Source organism: Phacochoerus africanus, chromosome 2 (assembly GCF_016906955.1).
Source record: "Phacochoerus africanus isolate WHEZ1 chromosome 2, ROS_Pafr_v1, whole genome shotgun sequence".
NCBI lineage: Eukaryota > Metazoa > Chordata > Mammalia > Artiodactyla > Suidae > Phacochoerus > Phacochoerus africanus.
Window position 1 is genome coordinate 234,432,658 of NC_062545.1, and position 19,910 is coordinate 234,452,567.

The following is a 19,910-nucleotide window of genomic DNA, read 5'->3' on the forward strand; positions in this document are numbered from 1 at the left end:
ACGTCCGAGACCTACACCACAGCTCACGGCAGTGCCGGTCCTTAACCCACTGAGCAAGGCCAGGGATCGAACCCGCAACCTCGTGGTTCCTAGTCAGATTCATTAACCACTGAGCCACGATGGGAACTCCAAAGCTAAGGTTTTGAATCAGTTTTCTATGTGGTGAAATACTAATTTTTTAAAGAGCTTTTTTTGGGGGGGGCGCCCATACTTGTGTCATGTTAAAGTTCCCAGGCCAAGGACTGAAAGAACCTTTCTTTGAGAGTGTTAGGCTATTGTAGATAGCTAAAAAAAAAAAAACAAAAAAAACCAAAAACAAAACCCTAGGAACAAACAAAATCCCCTTAGTATTGCCAATGTTTTACAACCTAAGACCATGTGCTCTGTTGCTTATTTCATAGATGTGGCTGGCTGGCCTGCTACATCTTACATTTCCTTCTCTAGGGTAAGAGCTCTCAGTACTCCATGTAGTTACAGATTTTCCATGTATATATATCTTTTGTTTGTTTGTTTTTCTTTTGTCTTTTTGCCATTTCTTGGGCCGCTCCTGCAGCATATGGAGGTTCCCAGGCTAGGGGTCTAATCAGAGCTGTTGCTGCCAGCCTACACCAGAGCCACAGCAACTCAAGATCCCGGCCGCATCTGTGACCTATACCACAGCTCTGGGCAACCCCCGGATCCTTAACCCACTGAGCAAGGCCAGGGACCAGACCCACAACCTCATGGTTCCTAGTCGGATTCGTTAGCCACTGAGCCACGGGAACTCCCATGTATATATATCTTTGGCAGATATTAATGATAATGCCAGTTAACATTTATTGAGCAAGTATTGCAAGCTAAGTGATACACTAAGTTCTTAAGATGTTTTAATTTAATTCATAACCCTTAAGGAAGGCATCTGGCTGTCCTCATTATTTGTCAGGGAAAATGAGGTAAAGGGAAGCTAAGAAATTTGCAGAGGGCTTTACAGCGAGTAAAGCTGCAGAATCAGTCAGCTTCAGAACCCAAGTTCTGAACCCCTGGCAATACCTGCCTCCCAGGGGACCATTTTAATATGGTAAGCTTGTTTTGTTTTGGTTTTTAAGTGTACCTAGTTAGTCCCTGGTGTTCTTACAAAGTGAACTTTAATGTTACATATAATAGCAAGTCTACTGTGGGATATATATTTGTATCAGAAAAATGCTTTTTGTATTCCCAGATCAGGAAGTTCTTTGCCCCCTAGTCATTGTTGAAAAGTGGTGAGGAGAGGGCAGCCTTCTTAACTGAAGCGGCTTCCTCTGCCTCGCTGTCTGTCCCCTGCTCTGGCTCTGCTTCACCAGCCACAAGTGGAAGGACTTTTTTTTTTTTTTTTTTTTTTAAACCAGGTGGAAATAGCTTTGTTCTTCAGATTCAGTTTTTGATTTGCAGAACAATGCCTTTATATTTGCTTTGGGACTTTTTGCTCTTGTAACCGTTGAGTGGAAATATGGGTTCATAGGTAGTTTTTCAGCCAGCACTACAGGGCCGTGCACATGGCCATGAATTGGTTAGTTATTCCAAGTTGGGGAAAAATAGTGTAATTCTTTGGTAAACCAGCGTACTGGCTTAGCGAACCAGTTGTTCATCTTTGTTCTAGATTGCACTGCCAGCTGATGGCTGATGACCACAGTTCTATAGATATTTTTGTACTTCTGATCAGAAAATTTCTAAAACAGGCACAGTACCTTTTACAACCACATGGGAGTATCCAGAGGACTGAAAATTCATTGAGTGCCTTCCTGAGGTGAGAATGAGAAGGAGGTCCGTGGCTGGGTTTTAAAGTATCCACAAAGTCCTTGAACTTATATGCAAAATTAGGTGCCATGTTCTGTGGTACGAGAGTTCATAGCACTCATTGATCCAGTGAGGAAACCAAGACCCAAAAGAAGGGCATTTAGAAACTACTTTTCTAGAGCAGTGGTGTCAAACCAGGGCAGTTCCTTTTCCCCAAGGACATTTGGCAGTGTCTCCAGATATTTCTGGTTGTCACAACTCAGAAGTGTCACTGGCATCTAATGGGTAGAGGCCAAGAATTAGCTTGGTCTGCTAAGCGTTTTAAGAGAACCTCTCAAACTATACTTGTGTTTTCAGGTTTTCTCCTCCCTTTCTCATCACGATGAACAAAATAAGTTGGTGGTAGTGGGTTCTTATTTGGGGTTCAGAATGGGGATGTTCCATGGTCTTCTGTAAAAATTTTTTTTCATTGGAAGTTTCTTGCTTTAAGTGAGGTCCAGTTGTCTTGGCTGCCTATTGAGGGTCTCAGATTTAGTCACAGTCCTTAGTTACTTTCTAGGTAACAGGTTTTTGAAAGTGTTGTCCTGCATTAGCCTTCCTTTGTCCATGCTGAGCAGTTCCAGTGTTTCAGCCATTTTCTGGAATAGCTGTTGGGTTATTACCAAGTGGAATAGACTGGGCCACCTGAGAATTCACCATAACACCTTGGCCTGATCTGCCCCAGCTAAGGAATCAGGGCAGATCTTGCTACAAAATAGTCTCTCTGCTCTTTCACTTAGCTTCTTGGTTAAGTCAGAGTGCATTGCACTTGACTTTGTCTAGTCCTGATCAAATCATGATAAACAAAATGGAATCTTGAGTTTTCTAAGCAGCCTGTGAGTCTCTAAAATGTGTTTATCACATTTTTGAAGGTGGGCACTGATCATTGAACTTAAGTTTTACCTGGGCTTACTTTTTTTTACTTGCATATTCTGTTGTTCCATGCTGTGATTGTGGGGGGACTATTTTAAAGACTTTTGATTTTGGGGAGGACATACACCTTTTTGGCTTATTATCTCTAAGTAGGTCTACTCTGGTTAACCTCAAAAAATACTATAGTTCACCTAAAATGGCCAATAAAAGACATGGTAGCAATTCCACAGTTACTTGCTTAAACATTTTTTGGCCAAATTGGGGAATACAAAGTGCTTGTTGGGGCTTTTTAATGGAGAAATTATGTCCTACAAAATTCAAGAGTATCCTTAAGCTTTCTCTTAGGCTCCAGGAATGTGGAGATGACAGATAGCTCTACTTCCTTTTAAGCTTTTTTTTTTTTTCCTTAGATTTCAGATATAGGAAAAACCAGGTCAGACATAGTACATTTATGTACAAAACCTTTTTAAATGGCATATCATTTACAAACGATGCTTGGTATGGCTGGCCTAGAAAGGAGGTTTATGGTTAGGAACTCCTTTAACCAGATCTAAGCAGAGTTGACAGGGTCTTACAATCTCATCAAGAAATCTTAGGATGTTTATCTGTTAAGGAGGTATATGGGAAAAAATTTTGAAAGATTTTTGTTGAATTTGCATTGTGAGATTGTATTCGTGCCAGTATCCCAGGTTAGACTGATAAATTCCACTTTTTCTTTGATACTTGATTTCACAGTTTTGGGGCATGCCTTTGCCACTTTTGTTTGTTTGCAACTCAGTGCGTAAAACTAACCTTCTAAATAGAAATTTTTAGCTTCTCAAATATTCAGAACTAGGCTTACAAAGATTATAACCTAAACACTTAAACCTGAAAAAGAACCAAATCCTCATGAAGATGTTTATTCTTCCTTCATTGAGAACTGCACAGTTAAGAGTCAGTGGTGTGGATACCTCTGATGGAAGGCAAAGGCTGTGGTGGCTTATAATCACTCCTGCAACAAATGCTAACTGACCTCATGTTTAGCTCAGGGTGCTTTGAGGGTTAGAATACTTGCTTTCCTGAGATTCTGATTTTTTAATGGCATTTGGACCATTACTGTGAACAGTACATGGCAGTTTGTGGTGATGGCATAATTGTGACATAGGCAGAAGAGGAGGAAGTCTTTCTGGCTTGAAAGTAATTAAGAATGCTGTTACAGAGGGTGTCGGGACTTTTCAGTGGGACCTCAGAGGAGGTCTCTTAGGAAGGAAGAAAGGAATGGGGAGGATTCCAAGTGGAAGGCACAGAGACATGAAAGTGCTGTGCATATTCAGGTATAGTTTGTTGATAGAGGAGAGAATGGTTGAGAAGGTGGATTGGGATGCATTTATTGTAGAAGGCCTTAAATACTAGTTCTATTACATGGACTATTGACGGAAATCATAGGAAAGATAGTAGGGCAGAGATAATTTCTGTTGTGCTAATTTGTTTTATTCTTAGCAGCTAGCATGGGGCTTGGCAGCAGCAGTTCAACAAATGTTGGTTGAAGTGATAGGAGTGAAAAGGGACATGAAGGAGAGAGGTAGGGTTAAAGAAGTTACATGTCCTGGAAAGTAGGAATCCAGGTGACCCAGCAGCTCATGAGGGGGTGTGGAAATGAACAGAGAAAGGCCTAAGACATAGACCTCTGCAGACTGGCAGAATCAAGATACCATTAATAGAAAAAGAGAACTTGGAGGGGGAACTTGATCTAGATTATGTCTGGGGAGGAGGGAGTGATGGAAGGAAGAGAAGCAAAGGACTGAGTTTGTTGCTTTTCTTCAGCCTTCATATTAGCACCTTTCCTTCATCTCCTGCCAAATCTATACTCCTGCCAAGAACCTCAAGGATTCTTTTTCAGCAAAACTTGTATTTGTGCCTTAATTCTATACTCAGACCACAATGGACTTTGCCAGGCACCCCTTTGTGGACAGTGGCTTTAGGAACTTGGCATTTCAAGGAAGATGTTTGACCTTTGTGTCAGTGTATGAGGGAGAGTTCTCTTCATCATTTTGCTTGATACTGCCATTACCTTTATATAGATATAATAGTGGGAGTTTGCAAATTATCTGATTTTGGCTTTTTTCTTTTTAAAGTTTTTCTTTAACAGTAAAAATAGGTACAGAATCCTCTAAATTATTCATCAGCTATGGGAAACTCTTTGCTCTAGTCATTCTTTTCTTCTGTTGCTTTTTAATTTTTCTATCATTTGGCCAACAACTGTGGCTAGGTTAGTGGTTCTTTATTCTTTCTGTATTGAGAAATTCGATGTAAACATGAGGCTGAGTCTGTAATTGTCTTGAGAAACCACTATATTTCAATACAAATATTTATTCCTATTGTTCATTACATGTGAGCTAAATACTAAAATCACAATGGGTGCTTTAACCAATGTGAATGGTGTGTGTGGTTAATTTTCTTTTTTTTAATGTAAGGCATATCCTGTATTTTAAACTTTTTTTTTCCCTTTAAGACACTTGTCTTAAGCTGCTGTAGTTGAGAACAGCAGTGATAGTAAGGAAAGTTAAATAAACATGAAATTAAAAAGGCCATAGAGTACATTTTGGTAAACCAAAATATTGCTTGGTGGCATAAAGCCACAGATCCATTCCAAAAAAAAAAAAACATGCGGAAATGTGGTTTCACTGTCTGTCATGTAGTCTGTTTCAACTGTCAGAAACATGCGTTGCTTTGTAGGGTATTTTTTTCAAGTCTGACCGCAGTTTTTAATTTCCTTCACTCCACTGGCACCTCCCACCACTCCTCTATGTATCTAGTGCTAATTGTGGATGATTTAAATGTAATGACATAATCATTAACCACCAAAAGGGTCAGCAGTTGTGGCAGAAGTTTCTTGTTTTAGGTATACCAAGTATCACTTCTGTATTTTTGGAAAGTTTCTAAATTTTTTTGGCTGTACCCTTGGCATGTGGAAGTTTCCAGGCCAGGGACTGAACCCATGCCAGAGGAGTAACCAAAGCCCCCCTACAGTGCCCTGCAGTGCCCTCTGTGCCACAAGAGAACTCCTAAAACTGATGATCAGAATAATCCATTGTCCTTGTTTTTTGAATTTTCAATGTAAGTTAAATTGAGATCTTTAAAAGGTAGTTTTAAAGTGCATTGTGTTTTGGGGTTTTTTTTTGTTTTATTTTTATTTATTTATTTATTTTTTGCTAAAAAAGTAATACATTCACATTAAAGAGATTTTATAAAGCAGAAGAAAGAAAAAGAATCACTCCATGGTCCTACCACTCTGACCTAGGCAGAACCCAAAGATTGAGACCTCACTGTGTCTCCACCAATTGTGCTGTGGTTGATGGATAATTATGTTCCCCTACCACTCCCACCATCAAAAAATACTGGCCAAGGTTCAAGGGGATGAAACATAAAATAAACATAAGTTTGTTTGTATTTCTTTTAAAAGTATAGAAGTACAAAAAAGTATATACTCAAATGAAGCATTAGGTCTTTAACATTAGTTTGATTCATTGAACTTTACAGTTGGTTCGACTTGTTTTTTTATGGGCAACACAATCCTAAATATTTCTTAGGATCTACTCTTAATTCAGCCACTGACTTCCTGTGATCTTGGTACATCAGTCTCCCTTCTGCATCCATATCCATAAAATAAGGGGAGAGGACTGGGTGAGTATGTTGTGTTAGATGTAGCTTCCTGGGCTCCATAACCTGGGACCTGGACATCACTGTTTTATTAAACACTCCAGGGGTGATTCTGATGTTCAGCAGCAGGGTTGAGAAAACCAGTCAACTCAAGCAGAACATCTCAAATTTAATTTGCCTCTAGAATCACTGGGGAGCATGTAAAATGAAGTTATTTCTGCAGGTCTGGAGTGGTTGGTGCCTGATTGTCCACATTTTTAATGCCCTTGTGATGGTCATGTCACTGGTCCACTGACTACATTTTGAGTAGCAAGAAGCCAGAGAATCTCTAGAATCCCCAAAATTTCTTCCAAGTCTGTTATCTTTTTGTTTACATGGTGTAGTTTTTGTAGTACATGGGAATCCATATGCTGCTTGAATGAGACTCCCGACTTAGGATGTTAAAATTGATAGGTGGTGTGGTGTCTCTGCAAAACTGCTCCTTGCTTAACCTCCATACATGTATCTCTGGAATATTTCAGCAGATTGAAGTAATTTTAATGGTACTTTGCTTAGGTAGCCTGTCCGATCTCCAGCTGACATCTGGGGGTTGTTTCATTGCTAGAGACAAGGGGTGCTTTCATCTCTTCCTCCTCTGCCCACTGAGACCCTAATACGTACTTACGTTTTCAAATTGTCTCCTTTCTTATCCTTCAGTGGCTGCCCTGCTTATACTGATCTCTAAATTCCTGAGCAATTCCTGGGCAAAAAGAATCACAAAGAAGTATATTTTGTTGTAATTTGGTTTCTCATGTTAGCATGTTCTTTGCAGAAAATTAAACCTAAGTTAAAGCAAGCAAAACTCCAGTTTTGAAGTGTATTTTGTTGTGAAAGAAGCACAGACATCCTTAAGCTGTAACATGTCATGCTCTCCTTTAACCCTGTCATTTAGAAATAATACATAGTGCCTCTTGTAGCTCAGTGAGATAAGAACCTGACATAGTGTCTGTGAGGATGGGGGTTTGATCCCTGGCTTCGCTCAGTGGTTTAAGGATCCGATGTTGCCATGGGCTGTGGTGTAGGTTGCAGACGGGGCTCGGATCCTGAGTTGCTGTGGCTGTGGTATAGGCTGGCAGCTGCAGCTCCCATTTGACCCCTAGCCTGGGAACTTTCATAGGCCACAGGTTCAGCTGTAAAAAGGGAAAAAAGAAATAAGAATACATGACTGTAGTAGTTAATTTTTGTTTAGTTTCTTGTAGCACAGTTTCAGATTAGCAGGCAGCATGGTCTCATGGGAAGACCCTGTGGCCAGGTGTCTGCAGAACTGATTTCTAGGCTATCACCTACCCTTAAAAAAATATAACTGTATCACTTAGCCTATCTATGCAGAAGAGGCTGGGAATCAGAGAATGCTCCATTTATTACAGAAGTGTTGGAGAATTTTGTTGCCTTGAAGGAAAAAATCACTTATTCTAAAGTTCCAGTCAGAAAGAAGTTAATAGTTTTGTGTTGTAGGAGTGTTGCTTTAGAGCAGTACTACTCAGTGTGGTCCATGAACTGGTGCAGGTCCATGAACTATTTGCTACTAATGGTCATACAGTAAAGAGCTTGTACCATACTATCAATCTGTGCACTACTCCCTTCATCAGGAATGTCTGTTGTTGAAAAAACAACACTGAAGAAGAACAACAAAACCCATCTAGCTGAGCTAAACAGTAGTTGACTTAATTGTGGCACAAGCCCATTATCTCCTTTCTGAAGGATATCACTTAGGGGACTACTTTCAGTAGCACAGAAATTGAGTATTAATTTACAATATTTAAGCTGAGGGTTTATTGGGTTTGTTTTATAAGTTAGGAATAGATGAATTGAAGTTCATAAAGTATAAAATGTAACCCACAAAATAAATTCAAAGCCAATTTAGGTGAAAGGTAAGATCAAGTTCAGGGTGCTATGAACACGTATAAAATATTAAATCGAGGCATTTGACAGAGTCAAAAGTAGGAAGCTGTAAGAGGTGCTGCATGTTGTATTTTGGTTAATGCAGAACTCATTCACATTCTTCTGAGTACTTGTGAATTCTTCTTAATTTACTAATTTGCTTTACAGAGAAGTTTTGTTTGTCATTTTCACTATCTCCCTAATATTCTATAAGTCTCCCTTAAATGTTACCTATATTTTAAATTGTAAGAAGCTTTGAAGTTGAGCCCTGACTTCCCCCTCCACCTCTTCTCCTCTCTCCCCAGTCTCCTATAATTTACTCTATAATACTATGTATAAAATTTACTGCATCCAGGGCAAGTATCTGTTTACCAAGTAAAGAGGAAGAGAGATCCTTTGCCAGTAGCGAAACAGAAATACTGAGAATGTCTTTTCTGGGTCACAGTGCAAAAAAAGTGGAGAAACAGCAAATTTTCTGGGGCCGGGCTTTTGACCTCACTCCTCTTTCCCATCAGTTGGGAGGCACTGTCATCCTTTATTATTACTGTGCCACTGAGTCTGTCTCTGCACGCCCCTTTAGATCTGCAGCCCTTCCCCCATGTAGTACAAATTAGTGAGGGATGTCTTCTTAATTGAGAGACAGGAAGAGCCCTAAGCTTCAATCAATACCTAACAATACAGCTACTCAATTTGTAGCACTATCTAATCTCAGTTGTCTTAGAACAAACAGTTTGACTTACCTTAAGGGATTATATTAATAAGTCTCCTCTCATAAATATTTCTGCCAATGAGATATAGGGCAGCATTATTCTTCCCATTTCATGGTTGTAGAAATGGAGTCCCAAATCACTTAGGGTTTGCTTAAAGTCGTGGTTCAGCTAAATTAGTAATTAGAGTCAGCCTGGGATTTGAGACTCCATAGTTATCATTCACAATATCATGTGCTTTCCAGAGTGTCTGGCCACTTGAGTTGGGATTGTTCCCTTGCCCCTCCATAACTGTCCCCCTAAATAAACCTTGAAAGCAGCCTTGTGACTTCCCTGTCTTAATGAATGGTAGCACCATATCTGGGCTTTACATGTTGGAATCGTGGATTCCTTACTTCCTCTCATTGCCCAAATCTAGTGAAATCAAAGCATGCTGCTGATGCTTCCCGTGCAGCCTGTCTCCTTTCCTTGTCCTCCCTGTCACTCCCCATCAGACCCTTGGTGTCCTGCTCGGACAGCTGTGCTGGCCTCCTGCTGATGGCCTTCTGTGCTTCCTTATCTGAGCTTGCAGGAGCTCAGGGTACACTCCTGTCATCTGTCTACATTGGGTGCACTTCTCCACTCCAGGATACCCAGCCATCTCTATGCTAAGCAATGAACCCCCGCTTTTTTGCTGTAGCCTCAGTCTCTCCTCTGAGACCATTGCATGTAACCAAGTCGTAGTTTCTCTTAAATGTCTCACAGGTACTTAAACTAGACATGCCCCTAAATGACATCACCCCCATAAGCCTGCCTGTGGTTCAGTGATATTTATCTCAGGAAATGCCAGTACCATCTACCCAATTTCTCAAGCCAGAAACCTGGAGACAGGTGATGATTGCCTTTCCCTCTCACTCATCAGCCACACCCAGTCACTCATCTGGTCTCTTGGAATCTATTCTCAGCTACTTCTGCATTTGTCTACTTTGCTCCAGCTATCTGATCATGGAGAATTACTTCCCCCGTTTACTCTTCTGTGCCTTTATCTGTAAAATGGGGACAGAAGTCATCCTCTTAAAATTGTTCTACACTTAAGTGAAATAACCGGCACAGAGTAAACCATCCATGAATGTTGGAATGTGGAGGTGATGCTGATCGTGATTATGAATAGTACCTTCAGCCTCTGTATTTAAGATGACTCTCACCATGAGTAATCTGTTGTCGCCTAACTGGTCTAACCTGTGTAGAGATAATCCCAGTACACTAGGTTCTTATGAATCTGCTTATTCAGCCTTATCTTGCCCTCTTTCACTTGTCCTGTTTGTAGAATCTGAATGTCTCACACTGTGGCAGCAGGCTCATCCTTTTTTGGAATATTCTTGCCCTTTCCCCTGCCCCTCTCTCCTTTGTCTGGCAGACTCACATACTCAGGGAAACTGTCTTCTGTAAAGCATTTAAAAATACCCTGCATTTTGTTTTTTTCCAGTGCCTGTCTCATTTGTTAGATTATGGGCTCTAGAAATCCTGTCCTGTTCCCCTACTTTTAGAGTGTAACGTGGTCCCTGGCACTACAGAGACACATACTGAAAACTGGAATTAACATGGCACACGTGTTGCTTGCTCTTCGCGCCTCTGTAATGACTTCAGCAAGGAATTTCTTCTGTCCTCACCCTCATTTTGCTCGAGCTTCTCAGTTTACCACCTAGGTACCACATGCTGTCCATTATTGTTTATTTCTATTTAGTCTTAAGCTGTACTAGATTATAAAAACTTCAGAGGGTCCAGATCAATTTGGCATTCACCTCTGGCATATCATAGCTCCTAGCTTGGAGTAGGAGTGAATGAATGAGCCAATATCTGAAAACGTCTTGTTGACTCTTAGGTTTGTGGTGCTTTGGGAATTCATATTCTTCCTATTCTGAAATTATCTTTCATCCTCCATCTTTCCTCTTGTGGTATGTTTTGTGGTTATAAATCTCTTCAGTCCTTCCGCAGCCACTCAAATATAATCAGTGGCCAAAAGGGGGTGGAGAGCAGAAATGCCCTAGAGTGTCTTGACCTCCTGTCTGGTATTTATCATAGCTTTCCTAGGAATTGTCCTTGATAGGTCCTTGCCGCCTTCCACATAAAGTTCAAGCTCTTTAGTGTGGCATTCAAGACCTTCCACAGTCTGACCCCAGTGAACCCTTTCTGTCCTGATTTTCCACTCTCTTTTTTATTGCATGTGCCCTGTACTCCAGCTTAATGGTTTTCAATCCTGCCTGTACATTAGAATCACCTGGGGAGCTTTAAAATAAAATATAGACATGTGGGTTCTACCCTCTTGAGAGTGTGAGTTCATCGGCCTGGGGTGAGGCCTGGGCGTTGGTGTTTGTGAAAGATCCACTACTGATGTTAGTGTAAGGCCAAGGCTAGAAACCGGTGACCGGCTCAGCGTTTTCTGTGACATATGATCTCCTTCAAGAGCTTTGAGGAGAAAAGGTTCCATAATCCAAGAAATTTGTTTGACTAGTACTGCATTTTTACATACACTTTTTCAAAGACTTATTATCAATTGAGAGGCTCTGGGATGGCAACAGGAAAGAAACTTGTTTAACTTTGTTTTAGCTCTCAGACCATCTGATCAGGGAGCTCTTTATGTATAGAATACCTGTTAATAACATCTGCAAAACTTGGTATGGATCTTGCTTTGGGCCATGTTTCTTTCAGCCACATTTCAGCTCTTAAATTTCTCCCTTGGAGTTCCCATTGTGGTGCAGTGGAAATGAATCTGACTAGAAACCATGAGGTTGTGAGTACGATCTCTGGCCTCCCTCAGTGGGTTAAGGATCTGGTGCTGCCGTGAGCTGTGGTGTAGGTCACAGATGCAGCTCAGATCCTGCGTGGCTGTGGCTGTGGTGTAGGCCAGCAGCTGTAGCTCCGATTAGACCCCTAGCCTGGGAACCTCCATATGCCCTAAACAAAAAAAAAAAGGAAAGAAAAGAAAAAAGAAAAAAAAAATCACTTCCTTGTCTTTCCTGATTGTCTCGTCCTTATCAGATCTGCCCCCCCTGCCCCAGGATTTTCTCTTCAACCCCCGCCCCCACATTATATCTTCTTCACAGCCCTCTCAGTATCTGAAATTCCTCTTCATATAGTTGAACGTTTTCTTCTGTTTCTGCCCCTACAGTGTGAGCTCCATGGCAGCAGGGACTTACATGACTTGCTCACCCCTGTCAACATCCCTGTGTCAGCACCTCAAATAGGCCTGACAGATAGTAGGTGCCTGATAAATATTTGTTGACTGGCCAGAAGGCAGTAATATATTCATAGTTTTAGCTTTTTCTATGGTTAACATGTTTAAATTTTTTAAACTGCTTGCACAATAAAAGCAGCTTGACATAACGTTTTAAAAACAAGTAACCAGGAGTATAGGTGCACAAATGGATAAGAGTAGTGTTCTGTGCTTTTACTAGGCAGTTGAGAAAAATTAAAGTATTAAAGAAGGAAACAAGTAGAGGTAGATGGGAGCCTGATGATAGGAAAAATGCTATTATTTTTCTGATTATATAGCACTCTTAGTCTGTGGTATGGGACTTTTTATATTTCTTAACCAGCCTGTCATAGAGACTGCTTCTCCCAGTATACAGGGTCATGCCCAGTGGATCATCAGAAGAGTTTGGGTGAGGAATCAGTGAGTGATAGTGAACTTCTGTGTGGAATACACAGCACTAATAACAGAGAAACTCCCAGAAACAGGCAAAGAATCAGTATATACTAAGTAAAGACTTGGTAATTATTAGAACCCTCTTACAGTGAGCATATTCACACAGGTTTGTCCGGGGTGTGGATTTGTGTATCTAAATCTGTACATGGGGTCTAGTAAATGTGATGCCGCCTCATTTCCTGGGCCTAGTTTGGAAGGGATTTGAATGGCATATTCTCTTTACAGGTCCTCTGGCCAAGGTTGGGTCCCTTACTCCCTAAGCCTGGCTCTGAGTGTCCTGAGTTTGGAGGGGGTTGATAAGCAGGAGCTGGTTTGTACTTGAGGTAGCATGTATCTGTACCCTGTGACCACTGTACCTGTAATTGTCAGGAACTGCTCATACTATGAGACCTGTGAGGGGCGCTAGGTGCACTGCCAGGGCCTACCCTTGGGCTGTTAGAATCCTCACTAGTTCACTCTGGAGATAACTATTGTGGAGATTTATCATGACTCAGCGTACAGGGTGCCCTCTCAGTGTGCTCTCTAGCAAATACCCCAATACCATTGGGCCCAGTGATTGCTATCTGGTCTTCTCGGGTAGCAGATTGAGTGGCATCTCCTTTGTAATATTCAACACACTTCCTGTCAGCGTTTCAGAATGGAAGCTTTAATCATTTACTTATCAGTCAGGAATTGTCCCGAGTGAATTTGCATTTCCTTTTGTGGCCTGTTGTGATTACTTATTCTTCCTTGAGTGGTGTGGCATCTTAAATGCCAGAAAAGATGTGTGTTGGGAAGGTAAGCAAACAAAGTCAATATAAGCAAGTATTCTAGTTAGGTAATTCCTTTATGGTGGAAGTGTTTTAAATATTCCCAAACGTAATTTTAGCAAAAAAACTTCAGGAGATTCCAGTTGGCTAACCTGGACTTCAGTTTCTTCTCATCATTTAACAAATATTTTTGTTTGTCTTCTATGTAGCAGGACTGATGTATGGATAAATATATCCCTGTCCTCATTGAGCCTCCCATTCTCTGGAACCTTGCTACTTGGCGTACTCTGCAGACCCCAAGTGCCATTGTCACTTTGGAGTTTGTTGGTAGTGTAGACACTCAGACCCACCCCCCGCTAGGCTGGATTTTAAGCAGATTCCCAGGTGATTAGTAGGCACACTAAAGTTTGAGAAACTACTCTAGTACATGTAAACCAAAACATGTGAGATAATTTCAGATGATTATGAATGCTGTGAAGAAGAGTGTAATGGGCCAGAGAGTGACAAGGAGGAGTCAGAGAGGATGGTGAATGAAAATACCTAAGGATGTGTCATCTGAGGAGTTGTCCTGTGGACTGAGACTGAAATGATGAGTAGGGGAGTGAGCTGTGAGAAGATCTGGAGAAGGTGGTTCTAGGTAGAGGGACTCTCCCTTATCCTTGCTAGACTTTGTTTGCCCCCATTTTTTTTTTTTTTTTTTTTTTGATGCCAGGATTAGCCTTCTGGTAGGCCCTGGGGCTGTACTTGCTTGCTGTGCCTGGACCTGGACAGTAGTAGAAGTATTTGGCAGAGCAATATGAGTGCAAACAGCACAAGACCAAAACTTTGGTTTTGAAAAGAGCTGACTCTATTTAACAGAGAAAACATTTGAAGGGAATGGAGGGTATCTTGGCAGTGATGGCTTCAAAGAGTTGAAATTTTATATAATTAGGAAGAGGAAGAGGAAATCAGTAGAGATCACTCTAGAATTGAAAGGATAAGAGAAAAGGAAGTGCTGAGCAATGCGGATCCAGATGAAGATTTGTTAAGAAAGGGAGTTAAACAAGAAGGAAACAGACAGGGAGCCTTTAGCCAACCTAAGAGGATAGACTAAAAAGTAGAGCATGGCTTTAAGTGTATCAAAGGTGGCTTGTTGCTTTCCTGGAGATAGGTATCCTTGATGAGAACTTGGTGAGACCCATTAGTATCTTTATTTTTCTTTTGGGTTTTATTCCAATATTCAAATTCCTCTTGTCTTCAGATTTCTCACATACAGTTAAATCATAAAGGTCATGCTAGGGAAAATCAAGGTGAATGATCTTCACCTACTATGAGCACATGTTTATCCCTTCCATTGTTGCTAAATATGAAAATGCTTAATTGTTTGTCTTTTGTCCTTTTTAGGGCCGCACCCTCGGCATATGGAGGTTCCCAGGCTAGAGGTCTAATCAGAGCTGTAGCTACTGGCCTACCCCAGAGCCACAGCAATGCCAGATCCAAGCGGCGTCTGCAACCTACACCACAGCTCATGCCATGCTGGATCCTTAACCCACAGAGCAAGGCCAGGGATCGAACCCTCAACCTCATGGTTCCTAGTCGGATTCGTTTCTACTGTGCCACAATGGGAACTCTGAAAATGCTTAATTGTAAATCATCATTCAAGGCATCTGTACATTTATGTCAGTGGGAAATAGTAGTGCGTAAAAGAAGAGAGATCAAGTTTAGAGATAGGGAGAGAGAATCAGAAATCAGAAAAGAGCAGGCAGAGCTTGCCATGAAACACTGGCCCCGGAGTGCTGAGGAAATGAGCATGTGCAAAACTTGAGTGTCTTGGTACCCAGTCATCTGGGTCTCTGACCAGCTTTACCTAATTCTGAGGACATTTGTGTTAAACTAACCCTACTCCTGACTTCCCATTCTTCCCTCCCATCTTTTTTCTTCCATTTTCTTTGCCTCACCTCTCTGGTAGAGCTGAGTACAACCTTACCTTGGTTGCAGTGCTTTTTAGCTTTGAGTACTGAAATGATTTGACCTTGTGGGATTAATTGGACATTTGTCTGGCAAAGTGATTGTCATTCTGAACCATGATAATATATCACTCTTATCATTTTGAGCAGTATTTAAATACAACAGCCAGAGCTCACAAGGTGTAGGTAGAATGTTAGGCAAATGTCTGGGAATTCCCTTAAAGCTCTTCTGGAAAGCTCAAGAAGTGAGAGGAAAGGGCACTTTTTCCCAACCGTTGCAAAAGTGCTCCAGTAAAATACAAGCTTTACCTTTGGGGACAGATTGCAATACTTTCATGGAATGTAGGTGTTCTGTGATATTCTTTGGGAAAGACATCATCCTGCATGCATGTTCCTGCCTTAGCACCACAAACAAGTAGCACCTGTATATCTTGTGAGGACAAACAAATGGGATACTTTGGTGTATGCGATTAACTGCCTGCTAGGTACTTTAAAAGCACACTTGGCACACAGTAAAGTAGCATAAATACGAGTTCAAAACACAAAGCGGATTGACATTGCTTGAGGTATTACAATCAGTAGAATTCTTGCTCATTGCTTTAAACTACCTGGGGGAGAAGGGGTGGGGAAAAAAACGTTGAAATATTGGCACTTTCATATTGTTCAACGTAATACTAATTAAATACTCCTAAACAGTACCTCTTTCTTGTTAGAGGAAGTGGGATGATGACAGCTGTTAAAAATTGTCTTAATACTTTGCAAAAAAGTCGTAGTAGTTTGAATCAGTCCTTTAGGGAGCTGGTAGATGTTCTATTAAATTGATTCTTACAATGTTACTGCTTTATTTTATTGCTTTATTAAGCAATATAAAGTATTTTGTGCAAAATAATCACCTGAATTAAAATAACTTAGGCATCTGGTTTACCAGCTTGCTAGCAATGCTGACAGTACTTTTGATCTAAATCTCTAATCCTTATTCCAGTCTGGCTTTTTAAATACATAAGTTAATTTTATCTATTACATTTCTTACCTCTTTTGTAAAGATGAATTTTGATGACAAGATAAAAACTGAGTTGTCAGTTTAGAGAAACAGTACTACATGAATTTTTTTTTCCCATATTTAGTCTGGATTTTTATTAAGTTGGGAGGAATTTCTCATTAGTCTTCTGACTTTTTAACCTATGGACAGGCAGGATCAGTTCCAGAAGTTGTACTGTTTCTCAGATCATTTGGAACAAATCAGTAAGAAATCAAGATAATTTATTTTCAGATTGAAATAAAAAGTTACAGTCTTGATTTGGTAGTAGTAAAAGAAGGTTGAAGGAAAGGGTTGCAAGATAGATTTGTATTTATCCTGAAAATTTCAGATCGATGTGGGAATTTTTCCTTTACTTTTTGGTGTTTGTTTATAATGGGTGTATGTTTTTGATAAACACTTGATAAACTAAATAGATTCATCTTTAAAAACTATAAAAACCAATTAATCATGAAATGTTACTCCTCAAGAATGTTTCCTGAAACATTTTTTTGCCCTTCCCCCCACTCTCTTGGCTGCTGAAATGGCTTCCTAGTAATGTTTGTTATTCTCTTTCAACAATACTATATAGTAGTGTTATTGCTATCTTGAGAGAACAAAAACTCAAGTATTTTTTAAAGCAACAATTTCTTTTGATACATATCTTTGATAAAGTAATCTGTACTTTCTCTTGTTTATTATGTCATTAAAGTAAAATTTCATTTTTTAAGGAAATCATATAGGCGGAAATAATCAAAATAAAAATTAGATTTTTTTTATTACATTAGGACTATTTGAGGGGATCTAATTCAATTCAAGTTCAGGCTTAACTAGCTTTTTGTCTTACTTAAATGACTAATGTAATTTTTTGTAAGTGATAAAGAAAAAATTTGATATTGTTACTTTTTCATTAAGGGGTTGAATTGTGGCATTCTTTTCAGTGCATGACATTGCTTTCCATGATGTGAGGTAGTTAATAAATTTTGCATTGATTCTTGAGTTGGAGTGTGAAGAGAAAAGGGATAAAAGGTTCTTTTCAGTATTTAGCTCTTTCGTTACTAACTGGACATGCTGTGAATCCACTGGCCATCACCATGTTGGGGTTTAGTCTGTCATGTTCATGTGCCAAGTGTCCAGTGCATAACCAGGATGTTTGCAGAGAATGTCTTTTTGGTTAATTTGACTTTTTATAAAATATTTTGCCCATATTGGGTTTTGTTTTAAGTGGAATGGTCATTGTTTTTATTGGTTCTTTTTATTGGAGGATGGCATAAAGGTGGAAAATTATAGGAGGAGGAAATAGACAGTAGTGAATTGAGGATAGGAAAATACTATGTGTGGAACTTAAGGTTTTTTTTAAATGTATATCTTGATGGGTAGAGGAAGACATAATAGAAGTGTAAAAATTGTTAATGTATTTTACAAACCATGGCTGCCAAAACAATCATTTTGTTATATTTTAGCATGAGCAGTTGTTCTTCTGTGGAGGCCATTAATGCTGTTTTGGAATATCATGGGCATCTAAAGACAGTAGTTAGCAGTTCCGTAAAGCGTCAAATACTGTGATAACATCCAGTAACCCTAACAGCAGTATTTCAGAATCTCTGCCTGTTTAAATGGGCTCTCTGTGAATGTACTTGCTCAGGGATGCATGAGCCACATCACCTATAAATTTGATTGGAAGCTACCTCGCTGGCATAGGCTGATGGATAGCAGATTAGAGCCCTGATTAACCGTGTGATTCTGAGACTGGGAATATATTGTCTAAGCAAGATTCATCAGACGCAATCAGAATTTCAAGTGGTCAGATGAAATTCAAATGTGTATTGTGGCTTTTCCTCCCCTGGTGCTTTCCCTCCTAGGTTGCCTTTTTTCCTCCTCTCTTTCCCCAAAGCTGAAAAATACTTCTTTGATGAATCTGCTCCTTACCCTAAAGCCGTCTGTCTGTTATTCATCAGAAAGCAGGTCGCAGTTCAGTGAGCAGAAGAAAAGATTTTAATAGAAGCTGTGCCAAGGGCTGTAATGCATCATTTTAGGGCCCTAATTACATTACAATGACAAATATCAATGGTGACAACAGCAATAACCTACATCCTTTAATGGCTGTGCTGGAAAAGGAGTTTGGGCCCCACGCCATTAGATTAGACTCAGTTTCAAAACATAGGCCATTAGAAGTGTGTGTCCACAGTATTATTGGCTGATCGCTGAAGCCCAGTGGAAAGGCCTGTAAATAAATGATGCCTCCCTAAAGCTGGGTCCTCTGGGACAAAAGAGGCAAAATTAGATGACCATGGAAGCAGCAGTGTTTCCGAGGCAACTTGAGCTTTCAAAGTGAGGAATGACCTGCTTAATTTTATGAAATCACACACACACACATCCCACCCCGCTGCTGCCAATTAGCCTGACCAGGAAAAATCCATTGGCATGACAACTTAAAGAAATTAAGAAGTCTTTTAAACAAAAGGAGACCTTTAAAGAAAAAGTTTGGAGTATTTCCACCAACCCCTTTTCCTGTTATGTATGTATGTGTATTAACATACATGAATCAATAAAATGACTTTTTTACTTTTCTACATTGATTTTTAAGAAAGTTTTTTTCATAGTTGCTCTGACCTCACATAGCCTAGGTCCCAGATTAAAGGAGCCAAATAAATACCTCTTGGTCTTTATTTTGTCAGATGAGTGAGTTTCCTTAGAGTAGTTTTTACTGCCTAGATTATGTAGGCAAACTAAAGAACTGAGTTTTCTTATGTGCCCACACAGTTTTCAACCCTCCTTGCAAGGGACTATATTATTTATGTAAACAACATAATGAGGAAAATATGCTTGGCAGATGGTTCTAAGCATTAGAATCATCAGTTTGGTCTGCCCCAGAGTATCTCATTATCTTTTATTCTCTCCCCCTCCACCTCTCCCTACAAAAAGCTTTAACAACCAAATGCCTCTGAGACTAGTGCTTTCAGTGTGGTGAATGCTACTCTATTTTCTCAGCTAGCACTGGAATTTCACCCTATAACCACTGTGGTATGTTCGTCCAGGTGGAGAGTGGTTTGGTGATTCCCATTGCAGCTTTTCATGGTGGTTTAAGCATTCTTAAAGGATAGCTAAATGCTCCACAGGGCCAGGGCAGTAAATTAAATCAGGTCAGCACAGTTGGGTCCTTATTCATTGCTGCTTATTGGTACTGGGTTTTTGTCCATCCTGTTAGGAATGCAGCCTGGAGTGGAAAGCTTAGGTTTGAAACTTCATGGTGAATTTGTGTTTTCTCTTGGCTGGCAAAGTTTTTAAGATGCTGGCATTTAAAAGATTGCAGAGCCACAAAGTCAAAAGGGTTGCTGATGAAAGAAGGAAACCTAGATTGCACAAGTAGAGTGTCACTGTCATTCTGGTAATGACTTAGCAAGAAAAGGAGCATTTTTCGTCCTCTTATAAAATGAGGAACTGACCCTTGATGGAATTTACGTTAAGAATGTCTCAGGAATAGTAATTGCTTTACGTTTTCTGTCTCATCGCTTCTGGCCTCTCCTTTCCCCCACTCCATCATTAAAAATTAAGCTACGTTGATGGATATTTACTAAACTTACT

At 40.1% G+C, this 19,910-nt stretch overlaps 1 protein-coding gene across 7 annotated transcripts in view; it reads left to right on the plus strand.

The window, feature by feature from the left end:
* Positions 1–19,910, plus strand: part of TLE4 (TLE family member 4, transcriptional corepressor) — a 150,742-nt gene that overhangs the window by 15,166 nt on the left and 115,666 nt on the right. The window lies entirely within an intron of this gene.